General features: G+C 38.5%; 1 protein-coding gene across 10 annotated transcripts in view; it reads left to right on the top strand.

The window, feature by feature from the left end:
* RBMS3 (RNA binding motif single stranded interacting protein 3) overlaps positions 1–23,941 on the top strand; it is a 1,256,175-nt gene that overhangs the window by 854,708 nt on the left and 377,526 nt on the right. The gene's annotated exons all lie outside the window — the stretch shown is intronic.

Raw genomic sequence — 23,941 nt, 5'->3', positions numbered from 1 at the left:
CCGTAAATGCTTACAAAAATGAAAGGCTATGTGACAAATTTGCTTCTAGCCTTGGATGCTAAATTTCACTTGTGAGTACACTTCAGATGGTAATTGATGGAATTTGAATATCAGAATTGAAAATGAAAGTCTTTCCACAGCACATTATGGCTTTGGGGAGTGAAAGGAATGTTTACTCTTGCTAGAGTTGGTGGACAAGTCTAGTCAGAACCTCATGAGGCAAACATAGTTCTGTAGTCGGGACCATGTTATCTTAATGTTTCACATTCCTGCCCTTTTTGGAAGCTGTAGTTATTATTGCAAAGTCTCAAGAGGTTTGCTGTAAGATCTAAATTGCTGCACTTGCCCTTCCTGACCAGGCGTCCATAGTCAGGGCATGCATTAAACAAAACAAAACAACGCATATCTTTAATGAAAACAGCCTTTGTACTCTAGAATCTTCCCAGCACCATGACTCTGAAAATGGCCTGGTCTTCTTTTGATCTGATTTTTGCAATCCCTGAAGTGTGCAGAGGAACCATTTTCTTTCTCTTTAAAGCACACTGAGAATAAAGTTAGTTGGTAATAAAATGCAACAGTCGTCACCTGGAAGCAAAAAGTGAATAGCAGTAGTGTTATTCTAATGGTTTTTCTTTGAATCTTTCCTTCCTCACAATTTTTATCAGATACTGTCTGAAGAAAAGAAAAAAATCACACTGTGCAACATCTCAGAACTGAAGATTTTTTGTTTCTTCCTAAGTGATCATGACACCAAATGAGAATGCAAGCTCTATGTGTTTTCTTTGCATGTTCAGTTTCTTAGATAGAGCTTGCGCTCTATAGAGGGAAAGTACATGGCAGCAGCTCAATGCAGTTACAAACCTTGTTGTACCACTAACTAGCTCTGTAACCCAAGCACGTTAACTCACTATTCTAGGGTTCAGTTTTTGTCTGCAAATCGGTCTGATAGGGAACAATATCAGCCTCATAAGGTTATTGTGAACATTACATGCATTAATATCTGTAAAAGGCTTGGCATTCACTGTGTCTTGCACATATGTTCCTAGAAAATGTAAAAGAATACTGCGTTTATTTACAAATTGCCAAAGAATACCTCACAGAATGTATTTTTTTCCTATATCTGATTATTTCCAACGTTCTAGGTTTTAGGCAGATATAAGTATACATGCTGTCTTAGGAAAGTTTCCTGGGAAACAGGCTACGGAGTGGAGATTTTCAGGTAGACGTTTATTGCAGAGAACCCTTAGGATCAACAAAAGTAGGGAGTGAAGGAAGCAGGAATGAGCAGAAGGAGAAGTTGGGCTGTCACGACAAGACCTTGCCAACCCCTTGTTCTCAAGGAAAGCTCTAGAGCTGGAAAGACTCTTCCAGGTTGTCTCGGTTTGGGAAGAGGGAACCGGGCTTTATACATCCTCACACACTGAGGAGTCTTTGAATGCAAGCTGCTGTTCCGGGGTGAGGGAGGTGACCTTGGGCTCCGTGCCTCTCGTGGGCTGAGGGTACTGCCTAAAGAGTGACTCATCTGGCAGCTTGCAGTCACCAACACTGTCAACAGCTGGGGAAATGAGCCCTCAGTGCTGAAGGGGCATCTAGTGACCCACCACTGCAACCACCATGTGTGCATATATAATATTAGAATTTTCATTTATCACCAGTGTCTTGATTTGCTTTAATATAGATCTTGCATGCTCAGATTGAGAACAATCTAAAGCAATTTTCTTATAATACCAAAATTAATTAGGTAATTCAATGAAAAATAACATTTCCCCCAGGACTGGCTTCCTTATAGTCTGAAAGATCTACCATGGGAATCCTGATATTTCAGCTTGTCATCCTGTTACAGTGTAGATCCAGACTCTGAGTTTGTGAGTTAGTAACGCTTGAGCATTTTATAATTATTGTAACCTTCTTCCAAGCCTAGCTCACTATGAGCTTTTTGTTTTCATTCCCATGGCATAAATCGTGTTATAAGAAAAATAAAGGGGATTTGAAATGCATCCATCATTATTCCATACTAAGATATCAACTCCATTTATTTTTTTCTCATTGCCTTATTATCCTTTCTCATGTGCAAATGTGTTTTATGTAGACATATTCATGGTATATATATTTTGCGTTATCTATTTTCTTTAACTTAAAATTACACCGTAAATATTTTCATGTAGCCATTAATTTTCACAATTATAATTTTAATAGAAACACAAGATTCCCATGAGTTACCGTACTAGAAATTGCTTAACCTTTCTCTTATTGTTTGACTTTCAGCTTGTTTCTAGGTTTTCCCTATCAAATCACACTATAAATTATAAAATTCTGAACTAAGCAAATCGTTTCAATTCAGTAAACAGTAGCAGTCAGTGCTGGCTCGCATAAGAGTAAAGGGCAGATATAACAATGATAATACTCAATCTGTGTCTCAAAAGTTCTTATGAATGAAAGTGAGGCACGGTCATATAAATAAGTAGCTACATAATAAAACATGGCCAGTAACATGGTGGAGCAGGCACAGGAGTGGTTATTTTAACTGTGGAGCAGGGGGAAGATTCATGGACGAGGAGGATTTTAAGCTGAGTTTTGTAGGATGAGTAAAATTTAGACAAGGAGAAAAGATGATCAGAGCATTTTGAGCCAAAAGAAAAGTAACAGCAAAGAAAAGGGATGTAAAAGTAATTTACAGATAGAAGTAACCGTAAGTCATCTGGCACGGTGGCTTATAGGAGATAAAGAGGTGATGGAAAAGGTAATTTAGAGTCCTATATTCCAGGAACTCGGCCTTCATATTAAAGAGTTTGGATTTATCTTTAAGTAAAAAGGTAGTTTTGAGCAAAAGAGTGCCATGATTAGATTAGTGCTTCAGAAGAAAGTCTCTGGCATTAATATGAAGCATGCATTGGTTGGAGAGAGAGACAGGAGACTCACATCCCACTCAGATATTGCACTAGTTCAAGGAAAATTTATTAACTTATTCTTTCATTTTTTGTTCTTCCCTTCATTCATTCATAATTGATGAATATATAATAACCTAGCAGGGTGTTAGGCCTGGGGTTATTAGAATAAAGATCAAGATCTATTTAAAATTATCCATTTATCCAACAAATATGAATTGAGAGCCTACTTTGTGCAAGATGGGTGAATCAGAGCTGAATTAATCTCAGTCCTTAATATTGAGCTCTCAGTCTGGTTGTGAATAGGGCATAGCATTTGGTGATTACAGGCCATTGCATTAGCAATATGAATAGAATGCTAAAGTTTTTCATCGTGACATTCTATAAAGAAGATTAGACAGACTTTCTAGATGACTCTTCATCTCAACTCTTGAAGAGACAATGGATCAACTCTATTCTCTTACATTTTTTCCTCTATCTACAAACAGAGAAGCAAAATCCAAACCTGGGAATCTAAACCCAAATGGAACAACACACAGGCCAAGTTATGTGGCTACTTGGTTATCAGGAGGAATTAGAATACCTTGAAATATTCTATGTTCATTTACTGAGTTTCTTGGGACATTCTCACTCCCATGAGAAGTCAAGGGCTTTGAGATGCCGCTCTGCATTTTAACACTGTTATTCCTAGTCTAGGAAGGGATTTGATCCTTCTCCCCGCCCCTCTTCTCTCTGGGATGCTCTCAACCTTGTTCTCATTTAGGCACACTCCAGGACGCGAGGTGTTGTTACTGCATCACATACATTTCAAACTAATGGATGAGCCCCTGCTCTAAAGGAAAATACTTTGTTTAAAAGGACCAGACATATTTTCCAAAATCTTTTTCAGAACTAATGTAATAGTAGTAATTAATGCTTATACACTACCTATTACAGCTAAATCAAGTGCTGGATAAAATATAAGCACGAGAAAACCAGATTACATTTGGAATATATCATTTGTGAAAACATGCTTTAATTTAAAGACATGTTGGAAGTGATTAGCTACATTTGAGATTTAAAATATGTACTTTATTATTCTGCCACAACCAGAAGTAGTCTGTCAGCGACCATAAACTTAGAATAATCTTATGACTAGGTAAAATGTCTTCTGCTTTTAGAGGACAAAATTATATCTCAGAACCACTCTTAATTAAGGTACTGATACTTGGTGATTTGAGGCATGAGTTTACAACCTTTCAGTTGGTATGATAGCTTCCCACGCACCTAGAAGGGCTGGGCGGGTGTAGGTAAGGGAGCAAATTGTAAAAGGCAAGGTGTTTAAAGATTTTATTTTTTTTTCCCTTTTTCTCCCCAAACCCCCCCGGTACATAGTTGTATATTCTTCGTTGTGGGTCCTTCTAGTTGTGGCATGTGGGACGCTGCCTCAGCGTGGTCTGATGAGCAGTGCCATGTCCGCATCCAGGATTCGAACCAACGAAACACTGGGCCGCCTGCAGCGGAACGTGCGAACTTAACCACTCGGCCACGGGGCCAGCCCCAAAGGCAAGGTGTTTAGACAGGATGCTGTCAATGCTCTGCCCAGATACCCTGGGCTCCTTTTAGTTCTCCCTCCGCTCCCCAGACTTGGGTGTGCTTTTTCCAACTGCTGGTATCTGGGCCTCTTCTTCCTGGAGTGGCCCTCAGGCTACTAGTGCTGCTTTGCCTGTAGGTGCACAGAGCCAAAAGTGCCCGGAAGTTTAAATCCTCCTCCTTCCCCACCAGTGGCCCATACCCCATGACTCTCTGCTGCCTGAATATGAAATCCCAGCTCTCTTGCTTGAGTTGGGACGGCTCTGAAGTGTGACTTACGCTCCCAAACTCCCCTGTGGGGTTAGGCTAAAGCTACCCTTCATGAAACTTTGTCTGAAATCATTCGCTTGCTTGGTTTCTTCTCCTCTATCTGCTTCTGTCACTCCAAAACAGGTTTTTGTGGGAGCACTTCCTTAATAATGACTTCCATGCAAATACTTGTCCTAGAGTATACTTCTAGGGAAGCTGAAGAGAGTGCTTCTGCATTACACTTTTCTGTGCTCCACCTTTTAGAGATATATTCTAGATTAAGAAATCTTCTATCTGTGCAAATATAGCCTGAGAGGCATAAACATAATGAAACAAAACATTCCCAATAACCTGAAATGGAATACAGATCCAGTTACTAGGACTCATAGGAATACCCAAATAGGGCTACTTGTGTGGATGCCACTTTTTAAGGTATCCAAGGCACTGTGACCATTTCCACTAACGTCGTTTTATCTATACCCAAAGAATGATTGCAATTCCAAAATGTAGAAAGAGCTGCTGAGACCAAGCTCTGGCTGGAGGTCTTGTTCCCATAAGTCAGATGCTGTAGGTAGGAAGATAGAAAGGGAGACATAGAAGAAGGTATGCTGGGAACTGATGATTTTACTGCGTTTGATTGGTTCAGAGACCCCGCTGAACAGAGAAGGAGGGAAGAGCTAACCTCTTCCCAGGACATCCACACAGACTGACTGTCAGACACTGAGATTGTCTGGCTATAGTCCAGTCACAGATCTGATTGAGATTTTAACCCAGATATTTAAAGAGTAATGGTGAGACAAAGGAAATCCACTAACTCTATTTATAAATGGGAAATCTGGGTAATTTTTTCCTTATTTTGGGTAAATAGAAAAAAAATGTACCCTACAAAAACCATCCTGTGGCAAAAATGAAAAAGAATAATATCCTGAAGACAAGAGGAAGAGCAGACCTCTGAACACTATTTATAACAGGAACCAGAAAAAATTTAGAAGACTATTTGTCATGCTTAATCTGATTTAAGAAGACATTGCCTTTGGTAAACAGGAAAAGAAAGCCACAAAATAGAATAAGCTGAGATGAAGGGACAACAGGATGAAATGAAAAGAGGACAGGATGTGAGGCCATGGCAACCAGCTGAGATGAAATGGGAGCTCAGTGAGATAAAGGAGGAGCACAGGAGGCAAGAGCAACAATTTCGAAATTAAAATCACGTTGGAGTCACTCTCTCCACACACACACATCCCATAATAGCACAGAGAAAAGCAGAAGGACATGATATTAGATGAAATGAAAGATATACAGGACAAATGGAGATACAAACTAAGAATTATGAGTGTTCTGGAAGGAAACTAGATTAATTGGAACAGAAATAATAATTAAAGACACAATTGAAGAATCTTGTTCAGGTCTGGGGGTGTTGAGAAGAAAGAGAGGTGAACTAGAAGTGCAGGTTATAGGAGTTCATCCTGATCCAGGCAAACTGTTTAAAGGAGAATTAGACACATATCCTGACAATATTTTTTAAATTCTAAAGAAAAAGACTGAGAAACATCAAGAAAAAAAATGCAAGTTATCTCTAAAGGAATTAATATTAATTTGGCCCCATAGAATTATTTGCATCACAACAATTTCAAAGGAAGATGAAGCAAATTTAGAGAAGCTGTTATTTAATTCATTTATTTAACAAATAATTAAGCTCCGACTATGTGTCTGGCACTGTGTTAGATATTGAAAATACAGCAGTGTAAATTTTTACAAACTGAAATGAACTGTATATGGAATTAAAAATAATTGGTCATCACAATCACATGCAAAGACTTGTGTAAAGGTATAATCATCAAAATTATTTATATGCTGGGCTCCACTTCTGGAGTTTCTGATTCAGTAGGTCTTGGGTAGGTCCCAAGAATTTACGTTTCTAGGAAGTTCCTAGTGATGCTGATGTAGCTGGTCCAGGAATCACATATCGAGAACCACTGATTTATGTTAACTGGAATTTGGGAAGGAAAATAGCAAAGTGTTCACCTGCATTGGAAGGATTACATAGTTGTAGCCACTGAAATATTTTTGAAGAGTATTTAATGCTGTAGAAAAATCTCAATATTTCAATATTGCATGGGTAAGTCAGCATATTAGACTTTATACACCATGTTCTTTAACTATATAAAAAGAAACAGTTAAAAAGAGAGAGATAAATGTCAAATAAACAAAGTCTATCTGGAAATCCAAAAATATTTAATAGTGGTTATCTCAAGGCCATGTCCTTAATCTTTAATTTTTATTTACATCTTTATAACTTTCTGTATAATCTAAATGAACATGCATTAATTTTATATTGAGACAAAAGTAAATAATTCCCCCTAAAGACCTAGTTCAAATATGGTCTCCTTGGTGAAGCTTCTACGAGTCTGCCATACCATTAAGCCAAATGCCATCTGTGAATTCTTCTGTCCTAACACCATGTAAGCATCCATCACGTTTCATATGGCTCAGTAAAAACTGACTGTGCACGATAGCATTGTAAAGTCTCTGAAAAGTCTTAATGTTACAAAGAAAAAACTTGTTTAATATTTATTCCAGTATTTTACAAACTTATTTGTCCACAGAACAATGCAGAACATCTACTGTTCTGAAGAATAAGTGGCCCACACAGTGGCATTAGCCATTCTTTGACATTTATCGAATGATTGAATGAATGAATGAATGAAATCAATGAGTAGGCTAATATATGTTGAATGCTTATTTATTAATATTTTTCCTAGCAGTAAAACTAAACCAAGGATTTCCTTTCAAAAGCCTTTAGTGTTTTTATTTAAATGTACTTGTAGTTTCCATTCCTTAAGTACTCAACTCAACCAACTTTATAAAGTGCCTACTGGGTGCAAGGCACTCTGTGACATGCAAAGGTACTTTATTTTATGTGGTCAGATCTCAGCCCAGTATTAATTCACTATTTCCTCATTTACCCCAGCCTTCAAAAATGTTTAAATCACTTTTCATAGATGATGTATAGCTACATGATCATTATATAAATTTAACCAAGGGTGAGAATTTTGTTCAGTGTGGTTGAAAATTGGCAATGGGAGAATCCAAGCATCCTCTCACAGAAACATACAAATAGCAGATGGAGTTTCCTGCTTTTTGAAAGCTGATGACACTGTATTTCCAAACAAACATTGTATGCCAAAACTAACAGCCCATCTGGAATTTTTTAATTAATTATTTTTTCCTGCCAAAGAATCCTTTTTCTACTGTAATGGCTACATTCCATCCCATTCCTACCTTAGATCATGGGATTTCTTATGGCCCTTTATATTTTGCAACAATATGAGCTATATAAAAATATGCAAAAATGTTTCAAAATACTTGATAACTTAGCATTGAAAATAGTATGGCATGTGTTCATATATAAACAGCAAGCTTCCCAGCACGTACACATCACCAAAGATGAAAAGTGTCAACAAACGTCTCTGAAATAAGGGGAAAACCGTTAATAAAATTTAAATTCATTATTTTCATGTAAGGATTACAAAATGCTTTCCCACAAGACTCCACGTATAGTAAGTTCCCCAAAATAGTTTGTTCAGGAAAATAGAATTAAAAGATGTGATTTTGAAAAAAAGGGAAAATCTAGGGGTGACTGGAATTAAAGATGGCCTTTTATTGTATAAACTAAGTTTTTAAAATATCTTAATGAGTACAAACACTTCCCCCATAAGGAGATGAAGAAAACCAAATATTTTTGATACAGAATGCCATGTTTTAAAAAATCAAAATACTTTAAAAACATTACTATCATCTTTTAATAAACATAGAAAATGAAACATAGCCCCATTAGGTTTAAAGTTGCGATCAAGATCGTTCAGTGAATATTAACCACAGCTGTGTACTCATTGTATGTAAATATTGGTCTTGATAACTTGAGGTCAACACAAGCAACCCTGTGACTTATTTGTTGGCTACACCATTTTTAAATTGATAAAATAATTAAAAATGTGGTTTTTGATCAAAATGCCTTTGAGTTCTTTACTGACAAAAAAGTAATAATAATATTGCTTATTTTATAGGTATAGCACTTAACAATGTGCCAGGTACTGTTTTAAGTGATTGACATATACTAAGTCATTTAATCTTCACGACAACCCTATGGATTGTAAACAGGTACTGTGATTATCTCCATTTTCCAATGAGGAAATGGAGATATAAGAGAAGTTAATAACCAGGATTTGACACTAGGCTTTCTGGCCTGAGTTCAAGTGCTTAACTGGGCTGTTGTGCTGATGGTTTCTCAAACACTGGTATATATTTAGGCAAGAAGTTGAAGTCCTCCTATACATCTTCCTATGAAAAAGACTGACCCAGTGCATGGGAAAGATAGTGTAGTACTAATTGATAACAAAGAGAAGCCTGGATAAAGTTCCCTTTCTTCTTGAACATGATTAAGTTATCCTATAATTCCTAGTTTTCAAAGCTGATGGCATTAGACTATCAGAAATCCACTTTTTTTTTTTTTTATTAATCTTTGTTTGTTTACATCAACCAGCAGTGTTCCAGGGAAGAAATGAAAGTAAGTGTGGCTAGGTTGCTTTGGCAAACTAATGCAGTTGTGAGCAGACTAAAGAAGATAGCAGCTTCTACAGTCAACCATTTTCACATTGCTGCCCGATCTTCTGATAGTTAAAGAGAAGCTGAAAATCTGATTCTTATCTGAACTTTCTCAAATTTGAAAATACGTTGCAATGAATTTTAAAAAATTAAAAATAGTACAACCCAAAGAGATCAATATCTGTGGGCTGGCTCTTCTACATGGGCCACTGGTCTATAAGGAAGAAGCCATGATGTTGTTTATGGAGTCACCTGTGTAACGTGATGATTTGCTACCTCTGGAGGATGTTCCAGAGGCTTACCTGAACCACTTACTCTCTCCCTCTCCAAACAACCAAGGAACTATTTCTTTTTCCTTTAACTCACCTTACTCTACTTGTTCTCAGCTTGCTTTGCATATGAAATTCCAAATACACTGTTAGAACTTTTGAGGATCTACCTTCAGCTGTTAATCGCCTGCGAGAAGGGTCTGCTTAACTGTCATTCCTCTTTCTTCATAGATTTTTCTTCATGCGCATATCCCAGCAGCTTTAGCCTCCTCTAACCTGTGCTCATCCATCATGGCATAGGCCACCTTTGAGCCCAAAACTGGATCAATTTCTGAGACAAATCGTCTTGTATTACAAATATGTATTCTTCAGGGAAAGTTACTCTTGAGATATCAACAGCCCACCTAGATAGTTTCATTTGTGTTTTGGGCTTAAAGATGTCTTCTGGAAAGACAATGCCATCAGTTTGGGTCTAGATACAAGTCAACTCTATCGTTTCCAAGAAAGAATATCTTTAAAGACTCAATCTCAAAATATTTGATGTCACTGAAACTCTCGCTGCTTTGCATCCTAAAAGAGGTGCTTTGAGCATCAGGAGTTGCGTTTGGTCTTATTTTTTTTCATCCTTTCCTTCTTCATAAGGACAGAAAACAAACTCTCTTAGAACAATCTTTTTTTTTATCCATGTGTATTTCAATCCCAGAGGAAATTCCAAGCTTCCTGTTCATCACAGAAGAAACTGATATAAAATGAATAAGAGGGAAATTTATTCTCCCCTCACCAGCAGTTTGGGGAAGGAAACTTAAATTATGTTGCCAAACATTTATTTATCTTGTATGTGGTATTTGTTAAATGTCTAAAGGACCTTAGAGGTACTGAAAGGAGAGCTTTCAGGAGCTTATAAAAAATGAGTTATTAATGTGGTGCTACTCTGTCAGAAAGAAAAAAAAAGACATTTCTGGCTTGTACCACTGTTTGTGAATTTTTGTGTTTTAGAAAACATTTCCAAGGTCAAGTTTCTAAGAGCAGGACTTGAAAACAGTGATTTTGCTACCTTTGCAATTACCCTGTTTCACTATGGAGTTCTGGCATTTTCTAAACTGCACTTTGTGAACATCGTTGATCTTGGTGTGTTTTTTTTTGTCCCTTTAGGATGAGCCATCAGCTCACCTATTTTTTTTTCCTTCGGTGGAGCAGTATTGTCCCTGGGCCCTTTTGTTGAGTCACAATAAACTAGGCGAGCAACCAGCAGGCCCTTGACACAAAGTCGTTTATTGATCTGAAAACAGTGCTGTGCTAACCTCACCTTAAAACTCGGTAGCATAAAACTCCAGTTCCTCAAAAACAGCCGAAGCATTAATACCAAAACACTTGACATCCTTGTTTTCAATGGACATTTGATGTATTTCGAAAGGAAAAGCCTGCTTTATTATAATAATTACTATCTTTTTAGTTATGTGACTTTTATGTTACATATCTTCCAGGTCTCTCTGGAAATTAAATATTTTGGTTGTGCCCAAAAGTGCATAAACACAGATGAGGCTAGTGTTGCAATTTCAGGGTTGGTATTGCAAATTTGCAAGACTCTGTGTTGCTGTTAAATTAGTATGTAATAATAAAAGAGCATTTTAGAAGAAGAGAAATAGGAATTGCTTGTCAAAGAGATTTGTGTGAATTATAATGCCTGAAGTTAGGTATGTGACTGGATGAAACCAGAGGTTTTTATTTGTTATGAATTTATTCATTCATTCGTTCACTCACTCACTCTTTAAGCGGCTAATATGAACGAGAAAATTTAGCAAATCCTGGTGATTGTTTAGTTATGGACAAAATGATGCCATTCTCTATTGTCTTGGCACAGTCTGTTAGGATAAAATACAATTATCTTATAAACAAAGTAATCCACAGATTGTGCCCAGTGCAGTGAAGGACATTAACAGCATGTGGTGATAGAAGCTAATGGAGGAGAGGAAGAATCCAGCTTCCACACAATCTGGGAGATGAGTATTCCAGTCAGAGGGAACAGCAGGTACAACAGCAGGTGCAACAGCCCTGAGGCAACCTGGCCCAACTATAGTCAGAGAGGAAGAGGGTAGGGTGAGATTTGGTGTAAAAATTTTTCAAAAGTTCTACATAACGCATGGTCAAACTCATGTTATCTGTCCTGTATTATTTCATACAACTCTTTCCCCAACCCCTCCTCTTTGGTCTATATCAGATGTCCCTGTTAAGTTCTTGAACTCACTGCTTACCTACCCATCTCTAAGTCGTTGCTCAAACTAGAATGCCATTTTTCCTTCATCTCTAAATGTTATCATTATGCTGAGCAAAATACAAAAACAGAGAATAAAGGGTACACACTGCGTGATTCCATTTGTGTGAGATTCTAGGACAGCCACAACTCGTCTATGATTACAGAAAGCAAATCAGTGGTTGCCAGGGCCTAGAAGTTGCAGGGGAGGGGTGACTATAAAGGGGCAAGAAGGAGCTTTGTGGGTGATGAAAATGTTTCATATCTTGATTGTTGTGGTGGTTATACAGGTGAATATGTTTGTCAAAACTCATCAAACTATACACTGAAATGGGCATTTATCATGTGCAAATTATACTTCAATAAAGTTCATTAAAAAGTTACAAAATAAGAAAAAAAAAGAGAAAAAGAACATTTTAGAGAGTTCAAATTTATCTTCTCCATGATCTCTACCCTAGTCAGAAATAAGCTTTCTTTCCACCATCGTGCTATGTGCTCCAGGCTTTTGTACTTGTGACGAGCATGCTCTGTGCAGCCTTTAATGAGCATCATAGTGTTAAACTGGCTGTTTCTCCATTGGGCTTGCATATTCCCCTAGGAGAGAATCTCTGCCTCATTTGTCTTTCTCTCCTCCCAGAGCCCCTACCTCAGAACTCATGAAAGGACTTCACTGAGCATTTGTTAAATCAATAGCAATATTTTCGTACTTACATCCTGCCTGGTTCCCAAAAAGGATGAACAGGAAACAAAATTGATTTCCAGGAGTTGATGAATGAATGGACTTTTCTAGGCACTGGAGCCCACATCCTGGCTCCATGTGTAAAAATTGGGGGCAGAATGGGTTTTCAACCTACCTTCTCCATACCCGTACTTGTTTATTGATTTAGTGAAATGCTTGTGATGGTTTCTCTGCTCTCCAATAGGTAAACGCTGTACAGACCCTCTGCATTATCCTTCTTAATGGTCCATTATCTCTCCGTAGAGAGTCCAGTGGTAGAATGAGTGTTGGCAAGCTGCAAAGAGGTGGACACGACAGTGTAATAGGAAGGCGGCTATTATGTCCCATTATTACACCGAGTGAAGGAAAATCGAAGGAGCATAGTGGTCTATTGCATAACTGCCACTCTTGGGTTGTTACAGGGGAAAGCTCTGTAAATCAGCCCTCCTGTGCTGCTTCTTCAGAAGCCTTTTTCCCCCTTCCCGCATACCCTCTCTCTGTGCAATTTTTGGTGTTCTCAACTGGCCGATTACCTGGAATATTAGCCTTTCAAAATATGACACAGAAGTTCACCAATTCCTTCCAACTCATAATGCTTTAAAATTGTGACTCCAAATTATTTCTGTAAAAATAGCTGATCTTTATGACTCCTAGGGGATTTCTTATTTTAATCGGAAACCTTCAGAAACGGTTCAGTTTTGTGGAAATGATGGGGGAATGTCTGCTCTTAGCAGTTTCTGTGTTCAAGGGCAAATCAACCTCTGCGCTTGCTAACTCTAATTTTCCAAGGGTTATGAGACTTTAATTTGATTCTTTATCCAGTGTGCATAAAATGTTCACTGGAATTTGCATAATACATTTATTGTATAATCACTCTTCAAGTTGGCTACCTGCTTCCTCAAATGAACATTGCTTTTTTAAGGGGGTATAATAATGTAGGGCCAATTGGAACTTTGTAACTAAACAAAATTAAATATATCTCTGAAGGACAAACATAAAAGAGAGAGGGAAGGAGGGCATGTATTTGTTCTGAAATTGGCTATTATGTAAAAATAGCCCCAATCCTATTTTCAAATATTCATTTTGCAAATATAAGCAGGGAAGGATTGCTGTCTTTAAAAATGTAAAGATTTGTTATGTGCAGAAGGGAATACACTTGTCTGGCTTGTCTCTTAGAATGTACTTAAGCAAGTCGATTAAATTAGGGTGCAGGATTTCAGCACAGTCTAAGAAGGTGAGGGAGGTGGAGAGAGAGGATGCCTTAGGCACTAGGCCAGGTGCTTTAAAGCTATTTAAATTCATTCAGTGTCCAGAGCCAACATGTAATTAGGGTAATATTGTTATTACCTTTAATTTTGGTTGAGTGTTCTGTGCCTTCTGACTCATTGCTGTCAAATAGGAGAGCTAAGATTTAAACCCAGACTGTATGATGCCAGCATCTTTGTCCTTCAACTACACTAAACAGTTTTCTGTTAAGTACGCTTGTCTAGAGTGAGCAGTCTTGGGAGACTGTGTATTCCCTCACGTTGGCACTCTCCAGGTGGAGCCTGGCAGAGTGTTTGGCAGAGACTGTAGGGAGATTTGAAGATCAGACAGAGGTTGGATGAGAGGACATTTAAGATCCCCATTTTCCCTGCAATTTTAAAAGAATAGTAGGTGCAGTCTTGATTTGATGAGTGGCTTGTTGCAGACCAGGGTGGCTCAGTCTTTAATGTGCATACAATTGCCTAGGGATTTGTCAAAAGTGGGGCCTGATTCAGTAGATCCAGGGTGGGCCTGAGATTCTGCAGTTCTATCAGACTCCTGTGTGATGCCATCGCTGCTGGTCCACAGACCACACAGAGAGTGGCAAAGTAGAAAATCTCTGAGGTGAGGCCCCTCTGGCCTCTGCTTACAAAGTCTTTTCCCTAGTGATCCAGGTCCTGATCCTAGTTACGACAATTGTTCTTGAACAACCTGGTCACAGTTCCCTAAACTGCATGTCTACCAGCATGTCCTAGGATCATGAAATCCTGTTCTCTTTAAACAACTAAGATTCTTCAAGAAAGCTCTGCCTCTAAGAGAGAAGACCTCAGCTGTGTGCCATGGACCACAAGTTGTTAAAGAGACACAAAAGAGTTGGTACCATCAGGTAGCACACCAATTTACAAATAATAGTGAAATTTCCTTGAAGAAAACATATCTTTGTTTAAAAAAATTCCACTTTAACTCATAAATAAATGTGTAATCTTGAGTATGATGATATGACTATTCAAACTCTTGGTATCCTTTCTGAATCACAAAACTGAAATTTTGTCTCCTAAAGTCTTGATATATTTTCAAAATTTCTTTGAGATGGATCCAATTTAATTGCAATGAGAAGGAAAATGGGCTTCCAATCTCCTGTATTTCAGGATATTGTTGTTTGAATTTGATTTAACTTACTTCTGATGTATTTGGTTTGCAATGAATAAGAGACTTTCTTTGAGAACCTTTGAAAGAAACAAAAATCATGAAAAGCCACTCTCTCAAGTCTAGGAGGCTTTGAAAGTATTGTCTATTCTTATTTTATTAATTTAAAAAATCTTTCAAAATATTGGAATAAAATCAATTTTGCAAGTTAGGAAACGTTTGGCTAAGGCATAATGTAGAGTTCAGAAATCTTTAAGAAAGAGTTAGGTAATTGGGATGCTGAAAATAATATATTGATGGGATTATAGAGGTCTATATTTATTGACCAGGAAAGGTAGCCACATGTGTCATTAAGAGAAAAAGCAGATTACAAAACTGTTTGCATAATCTGGTACGGTTTTGGTTTAAAATAAAGGAAAAAAATTGAATTGTTTATCTTTGGGTAGTGGCATCATGGCTAATTTCTCTCCATATTGACTGAAATTTCTTCAATAAAATTGTACAACTTTAAAATTGAAGGAGACAACACTACTCTGTGTATTTGGGGAAAAAAGTGGACATTTGGACAGCCATTTACAAAAACTTAACTACAAATGGTTTTCATTTATGATTTTTGATAGTAGGGATTGTATTTTTATTACTCTATAAATCTTTAAGTGCTTCTAATAGATACAATATTGAGATCTCAAGAATTAGTTCTAGTTTCTTTTTTCAAGTTAAAACATCAGAAAGAATCACAGGACAGTTTCTTGGGAAGGTAGACCAGAGCACTAAGTTCTAGGTAAGAAGGGGACTTACATTTTAGTGAATACTGTTTTGTTTGACTTGATTTTTAGTTTTATTATTATTTTTTTTTACCACAAGCATATGTTACTCTGAATTGCCCATAAGTGCACTTGGTTCATTATTTCTTAAATTCTAATACAAAACTAGAATTGTATTTAGTATATCAGGTAGGATGGACAGAGGTAATTTGGTGTCCAAGAGGATGTAACAGCCACTATTTCTCATAGTGATAGGGACAGTATTTGTGGACATTCATTTAAATTATTTGGGATAAGGCCTATAAATACATGACTGAAGACTCTATCCAGTAAAATATGGGTATAAGTTAGGAAATGAACAGCTTTAGTTAAAAAGAAGCTTCCCAAGGATTTCCAAGTGAGTTTTGTCAAAGGTTTGGAAGGAGGAAATCATGGATAGAACTCTTTCCCAGGAAAATAATGGCATTCAAAGGGACACAGAGCTTCGTATGGAAATTTAGATGAAGTGACAAGTTGGTGAGGGAAGTATCTAGAATGTAGGGTGGAACAAGAACAGAGGCTCTCCGACAATGCATGCTTCTTAAAAGGGTTGGCTTGTATGTAGGATTCACTTTTTCTCCTCCCTTTTTTGCACTACACTACTTAATGCATCCCTCTGGATGGTTGTCCAGTTATGCCACAATGTCCATCCTCTAAAGATGAATGGGTGATGGGGCAGGGATGTCTCTGCTGTAGAAAGGTGTGTAAGACTACAAACGTACTTCCCAGGACATTGGCTGCAGCCATTGAGTGTGAATGTGTACTTAAGTACCTGGGGGGTAGAGGGGTAGGAGATTATCCTTCTGTTGATCCTCACATACTGAGGCCATCATCTCTGCTCTTCTGACAGAGGAGTAGTCTATGGTTTTACCTGTCTATCAGAACAGAGCAAGGAGAGTGATAGAAGGATGGGCAGCCAGGAATAAAATCATAGTTAGTTTTGCCTACCTTACCGCAAGCTGGGATTGTAGAGCTATAATTAGAGTACTCAGTTACAGCTTGCTTCCATCATAGTTACAAACTCAATGGAATTGTTTTAACAATACCCTGGCTTGCTTCTGCGGCCACCATTACATGCTTGTACCTCCCACTGTTGTTGATGGCAGACACATAGGACCAAGGGTTCACACAAGACATATATTTTGTTTGTAATCTTGAACACTGCCTGAAAGCTTTGCAAAATGATTCACAGAGTTAATCTGCCCATTTAAAGCCAAACAGACTGCTCCCTTAATCTCTGCAATATTATAATAAAATAATGGTTGGTCTAGTTGGAGACCTTGGCAAATGAATGAGTTTCCTTAATCTTAATAAAGCACAGTGATCTCTCTGAGCCCGTAAATAATGACCCTGACCCTAATTTTGACTTTACTCAGTATAAAGAAGCAATTTTTCTCCTTTAAAAATCAATAGAATGGAGTGAGGAGGGAAGTGAGTTTAGGGATTTGAATTTGTGTTTGGTTTAATGAGACTTTTTTGTGCAACATAAATGGAATGAGAAAGTGTCCCATTTTCAAGTGGCGTGCTACTAAGTATTCTGCTCCCTAAATTTATCTGTCTTTGTAATTGTTTCATTCTGCCGGGAAATGCCATTTGGGACATAATTTCTTTTCCCCAGGCCTCACTTTTGTCATTTGCACACAAAATGTACTGAGTTTGCCCCCACCTGGAAGAAATATTTGCCTTTTTAGCATACTAGCACTTTCTTTTCACCTTTAATGTGGTACTGATTCCTCTGTATACCTTGTATTTAACTTAATTGATTTCTACTATGCACAAAACTGATGAACAGAAAGAGAGAATAACACATGCATACCCAAAGTTAGAATGTGGATAATTTTACCATCCTGCCACTCATTGAAAGGGAACCTGAATCAGGTATTCAGCTCTGGTGAGCGGAACTGTTCTCATAAAACCATGCATACTGTCCTGAATGAAAGTACGCCATTTTGCCTGTGCTCGTCTAACTTAATCCCTATGTGTAAGAGGACCCTGCCCATTTCTTTATCTACTCTACTAGACCATAAACCCTGACAGGAAAAGCCATGTTGGAATTTTCCCTGCAGCATCCAGCATGCTATCTGTCATGCACATAGTAGATGTTTAGTAAATTAAATAATAAGAAACTCACATCATCATTCAAAAGTGTCCCTTGTAACAGCTAAATCCTATTCCCAAAACTGATGCCTCATTTTAGTGTTTCTGGCACTAGAATATCAAAATGTTTAGATAATTAAGCACAAGCATCCAGGGAATATAGTGAAGCAATCTGTTTACTGTAAATGGACATTGCAAGCCATCTTATTTGCTTCTATTTGCTAAGTGTCTGAGAGCTGCAGCCCTTTGCATAGGAAGTACATATGCTGTTCTTTTCTGTATAAAACTGCTCCATCCTATTTTCTAAATAAGCATGTGATTTCAGATTTTAATGGTTTAGGGTTTTTTCTTTTTCCTCAAAATAAACCCTCTTTTCTCTGGCTTTTGCATTCTAGCAAGATTTGTCTTTTGTCTTTACTTTTTCACAAATCTAGGTTAGGCCACATTGCTATTGCGTTGGTTCCTCTGTCATGCCCTTGCTTGGCAGTAATGATCATTCACAGGAAATGGATGCCAAAGAAGATACTGAAGAAATGACTGGGTTTTCTTGTTAGTTTGGTTTGGTAAGTAAAAAAGTAGTGAAGAATTTATCCAAGTGCTATCCTTCAACTATCTTCTTTGATCACATACTTCAGAGAACTGGGAAATTCCACAATAAGAAAAGACATTCAGCACTCACTCAACAGTTTAGGGGTGCAAAAGAAATCCAGCAGAAATCCAGAGGCCAGGAGGCTGCTGAGACTGCACTGGACGTCCAGGAAGCCTGCAAACCACTCCTCCCTTCCTGCAGGCCACCTTCCCTCCCTGCAACTCAGTTTGCCTGCTCTGAGCCCAGACAACAGGCACAGAATATTGTTAAGCCTAAGGAGAAGGAGGGGGAATTTATGGAAGGGCAATTCTTAAACATCTTCGACTGTTAAATTGGCGTAGAACTTCAGTTGAATGTATAATTCCTAGACAAAGTGTTCACTTACTCTGTTTAAAAATCACATTTGACTCACAGCTGGATCGTCTTTGAAAGAAGTTGGGTGTTACATCAAGCCATCTGTGTTTCAAGTGGGCTTTTATGACAGTCATTCTGAAGAGAAAGAGCACTGCAAACGCTATGAAATTTAGTATGTAGTTCCACTCGGAACAAGTCTCCCTCGGCGCACTAGATGCCACCACAAATCTGAACCGGGAGTTCCGGTTTTATCATTCCCCCCCACATAAAGAACAACCCAGTGTTGATAAATAGGTAAGCAGTTTAAATAGAGAATTGAAGGAGCCAGTTGCAACACAGACATATGAAGTAAGCTGTTGAAGATGGTAAAGAGACATTTAGCAAAATTCAAATGGATTGTCACCTGGTGGTCCAGTTGAATGGTGAAGGTCACAGAGAAGTTGCCTACAAATGCCCTAAAGAAAACAAAACCAGAAGCCCCTGGGCAATACCATTATTTGTAGAATTCTGTTACAATTTCCAAGCTCATATATGTTTTTTCTTTTTTTAATGTCAGCAGGCTTGTGGTACAATAAAAATAGCAAAACTTTAAATTAACACATGAGGTTTAAAGCATTTCAGGAAAGCATTGATTGTATCTGCCAATGCAATGAGTGCGTTTGGCGAATGACCTAATTAGCGTGGAGCTGGTTCTTTCTCACTGCTCTGCTTCCCGCTAATTGCAGAACTGCTGGCCTTCTCCCCTTGACAAGGAAGAAAAACAAGGACAGGGGTGTGTGGAGAAAACAGTGACATTCAGTTTTAATTCATTTGAAACTGCTGCCAAGCTTAATTATGTAATTGATGAGTGAGACTGGTGGGCTTCCAGCCACGTGGGCTGGGCTTTCAGATGCTTACCATTCACTAGGGTTTTATCGAGGATTTTAGCAGCGACCATAAAGCATTATTAGCTGGAGCTGAACTAATCTCCCTACACTGCCCCTCACCAGATGTAGGTACAGAGGTTCCTGTTCCCACACTTGGTTATTTGTCATTAAGGAAAGCAAATTGAAAGCAAATTGAAGTTGCTTTATTCCAGAGTAACTGCATCATTATTCTTTAGGGGCAGCTTTGTATTTCATTTTGTTTTCTTCTGATTGTGGTGTCATATATGCTGTCACATCAAAGTCAGGAATGCCATGTTTATTCTAGAGTCGGAGTGTTTCTCAGGGTTGCTTGAGACATTTTCCCTCTGAAATTTCATTTTAATTAGTGAAAGTGAATATGTATGAAAAACACATAAATATTTCAGTGAAATATTTCATCTTTGGTGGCTTCTTCTGGATTCATAACTTTGTTTCACGGGGTCTTAGCGCCCCTGTTGGCGTGGAGACTTCTGTGGAGGAGATATTTTGTACGAAGGGGCCCCTCTCTCTCCTTACTGGCATGATGGCTTTTTAGAAATACAACTCTCCCCAAAGTTCGCCCCTTACCTCCCCGATTCATAGAAAGCTCAGGTGTCTCATGCCCTCACAGAGATTTCTTCTCTGGATTGGAGTTCAGCCCTGGAGATCAGCACTGTGATTTTGTAATATCCTGTTTAACACGTGGGGGTGGAAGGAAAGGGAGGGAGCCAGAGAAGAAACGGTACTGGAGTAGAGGCTGAGAGTGTGAAATCTGGGGCTACCTTGCTGGTTGGCAGCACAGCTCAACCAGCACTGTGACCGCTTGGCATTTATACTGTTCTTTATAGTCAAATGTATTCATAGACATTTTTATCAGTTAATTCCCACTGTAGTCCCGTGAAGTAAGTTAGCATCTTTTAAATATGCTTTCAATTAATTCTAACAAATATTTACTAAGCACAGCCTGTGCTATGTGTTAAGTACAGTCCCAGTAAGTGGGGCTGTACAAAGAAATAACACCTGGTAGCTAAGAGTGCTGTTCTTGCCTGCCTTGCGGTAATGGTGAGTGAAGGGAAGTCTCCCTCTTTGAGTGAAGGGCAGCGCTTCACATGAGTCCAGACTCTCTCACTCCTCTACTTTCTCGGGAATGTTATGCTATAAATCATCTCTTTGCCTCCTGAAGTTTTGGTCTCTTATTTTCTTCTTGATCTTTCCTATCACTATTCAAAAATGGTGAGAACAGTCCCATAGTGGATACGACAGATGAATATTTGTTGAAGAACTTGAAGGAATGCTCAGTAGTTCTCTACCCTGGCTTCACACTGAAATCAGCTGGGGAACACACACACACACATACACCCGTACAAATACAAATGTGTGTGTGTAAACACTCGGGCACATTCCCAAAGATATTGATTTCATTTTCTTGGGGGTGAGAAACGAGCATTGATATATTTTTTTTTTAGCTCCCAAAGTGATTCTAGTGTGCAGCTAAGGTTGAAAACCATAATATTTCCTATCTTAAAACAAACACGCACAGCTCATTGGACTTCATATCTCCCTCTAACTAAGCTATCTCTTAATTCTCCTTCCAAGCAAGATAACCAAAAAGAGGCCTGTAAGCACTCTCTCTACCTCCTCATCTTTCTGTTGCTTCAACTACTCAAACAGGCTTCAACCCCCAGCACTTGCCTGAAACAAATCACGATAATGACATCCGTGTTCCTAAACACACTGGGCATTTTCAAGCTCTCGTCTTGCTCACACTCTCAGTGGCGTTTGGCACAGACAGTTGATTTCTCTCTCCTTCTTAGAACACTTTCTTACCTTGGCTTTGAGATGTCATCTTCCCTTTTCATTTCCTTCTTCCTCTCTGATTCTCCTTCAGCCTCCTTTGGAAGCTCATTTTCTTATCCGACACCTACATGCTGAAGTTGCTCAAGCCCCAAACCTGGGCCCTTTGTTTCTACTTACAGTAGGCATTTTTATCTGTTTTTATCTCTGTAAATAATGTGTTTATGCTTTTGACCTCCTAATTTACATTTCCAGCCCTATCTCCTTTTCTGAGTACCAGCCTAATATATCCAGCTGCTACTTGACAGTTTCACTTAGATGTCTCACAGGCATTTCTGACTTAACATCAGTCTCAAACTGATGTTTTAATTTTCCCTCTTCCCTGTTAGATCCTCCTCTAGTCTCCTCATGTCAGTAAATCACAACTCCACCCACCCAGTGGCTTATACTGAAAAAACAGTAGTAATCCTTGTCGTGTATATCTCCCGTACTCCCAGCCCATTCACTCCATCACCAAGTCTTGTTAATTCTGCCTCCGAAATATCATTTGATTCATCCATTTCATCCCACCCATTTCACTGCCAGCTGCCATTTGTCTGGATTGCTGTAATAGCCCCTAAGTCATCTCCTGGATTCCACTCTTCCCGCCCACCTTCTCCACAACCACTCAATCTTCAGCAGAAGCCAGTTGCAGTGAGATTTTAAGACATGCAATTCATTTCATGCCACCACTTCTTGAAGATTTTCAGTAATGAACAATCAATAGTTAGATTCTATAGTATATGCTCTCATTTTCTTTCAAGGACAGCATACCATTTGGTAATTATAGATTCATTTGTATAGTTGTTTGTTCTGTATCTATCACCCAACTCAACTATAAGCACATGAGGGTGGAAAGTGACGCTATTGTTTTTCACTACCATATACCCTGTGCCTGACAAAGTGCCTCACATAGAATTTTGTTACTGAATGAAAGAATGAGCATGGGAATGAATGAGAAGGATTGATTGAAGGAGGACGTAAAAGGAGGTGCTCTGTCAGTCCTCACTTAGCCAGTTCTACTGAGAACTCAACCACTGCATTAATAAAGGTACTGATTGAAAGAGCTGGATTGAATCCTTTTGTGGAATTGTTTTATTTCATGTACTAACTTCAAAATCCGAGAAATTTTCCGGAATTGTGTCCTCTCCCTGGTGGGCTTCAGGGGCTACTAGAAATAGTTTGCAAAGTGGGGTTGTAAAGCAGTTCATTGTATGCTGTATTTGGAAAGGGCATCTGCAGACTTGGTTTCAAATCCTGGATCCACTAATTAAGCAGTTTGTGATTTGTGTCACCTCACCTGAGCCCCAGATTTTTCATATGTATGCGCGAATGGTCATGAGGTCAATAGTACATGAAGTTATTATAATTTCACCAGGTGTCACTGTGTCAACCATCCAGCACATATCTGGTAGGTAGGAGATAATGTCTACGTTCAAGTTGTATTTTCTGCTCCCCTTAATTCTACTTCTTGTGTTATTTTGTTCTTTTCCCCCTTTTTTCTGCTTTTTTCCCCCCATCTTACTCATTCTAGTGGGTGTAATACTTAAATTACTCACACAGTTTTAATTTTGTGGGAAGAGAAGAATTAGCAGTACTTACAGAGCAGGCTTCGTTTTGGATGAGAAGTACGAACTTCGCAGCTACTCTGCCCAGCTTTTCAAGAGCATTTCGTGGTACACTGCTGTGTGACAAGTTCATTTCAGGATGACATGCTGGGAGGGAGAAAAAGAAGAAGGGATTCGAGGGGAGAGAATTTAAAAGTTAATTAAAGGAAACAACTTGGTAACTGAATTCCCTTGCACTCTTCTTTGGTTATTTGGTGAGGGAAGTCAGAGGGGTCACAGTGCATGGTTAGTAGGTGTGCTTCAGTAGCTCACCTCGAAACTTCTAAATGAGACGAGTATGAGAGTGCAGAGCAAATCCCTGCCTGATGGATGAGAAGAGGCGTAGGGTACATATGGTGGGCTTTTTAGATGTGCTAAACAAAGCTGCCATCATACTCATTCTTGAGCATTTCTATTTTGAAATATTCTCGGCAGCTGACATTAGTTAGACTAAGCCGTAGAGTAACATCCGCTAGTTCACGGGTGTGCAAAAGCCTCTTTTCATTGATTCTGGCAATTTCTTTGGCCTCACTTTGCATACACACCTACATAGTTACACAGAGCAACTCTTGTGTCCTTTTCAGATAGTGCTCAGGTAGCATACAAGTGAAATGGGTCATTGTTTCTTATTTTTGAAAGAAGCTTGAATATCTATTTAATTACTCTTTATCACAGATCAGTTAAGAGTAAAAATAGTTTGTTTAAGATATTATCATTGAGAGAGACAGGGTCCTATAATGAATTAGCTTGGGCTTAGTAATAGCTGGAACTAGGTTCAAACGTTAACTCTCATTCACAACCTTTATTCATTCACGCAGTCAACACATATTTATT

The sequence above is a fragment of the Equus przewalskii genome, chromosome 15 (assembly GCF_037783145.1).
Source record: "Equus przewalskii isolate Varuska chromosome 15, EquPr2, whole genome shotgun sequence".
Taxonomy (NCBI): Eukaryota; Metazoa; Chordata; class Mammalia; order Perissodactyla; family Equidae; genus Equus; species Equus przewalskii.
The sequence above is the reverse complement of the archived record's forward strand: the minus strand, read 5'-3'. Positions and strand labels throughout refer to the sequence as shown.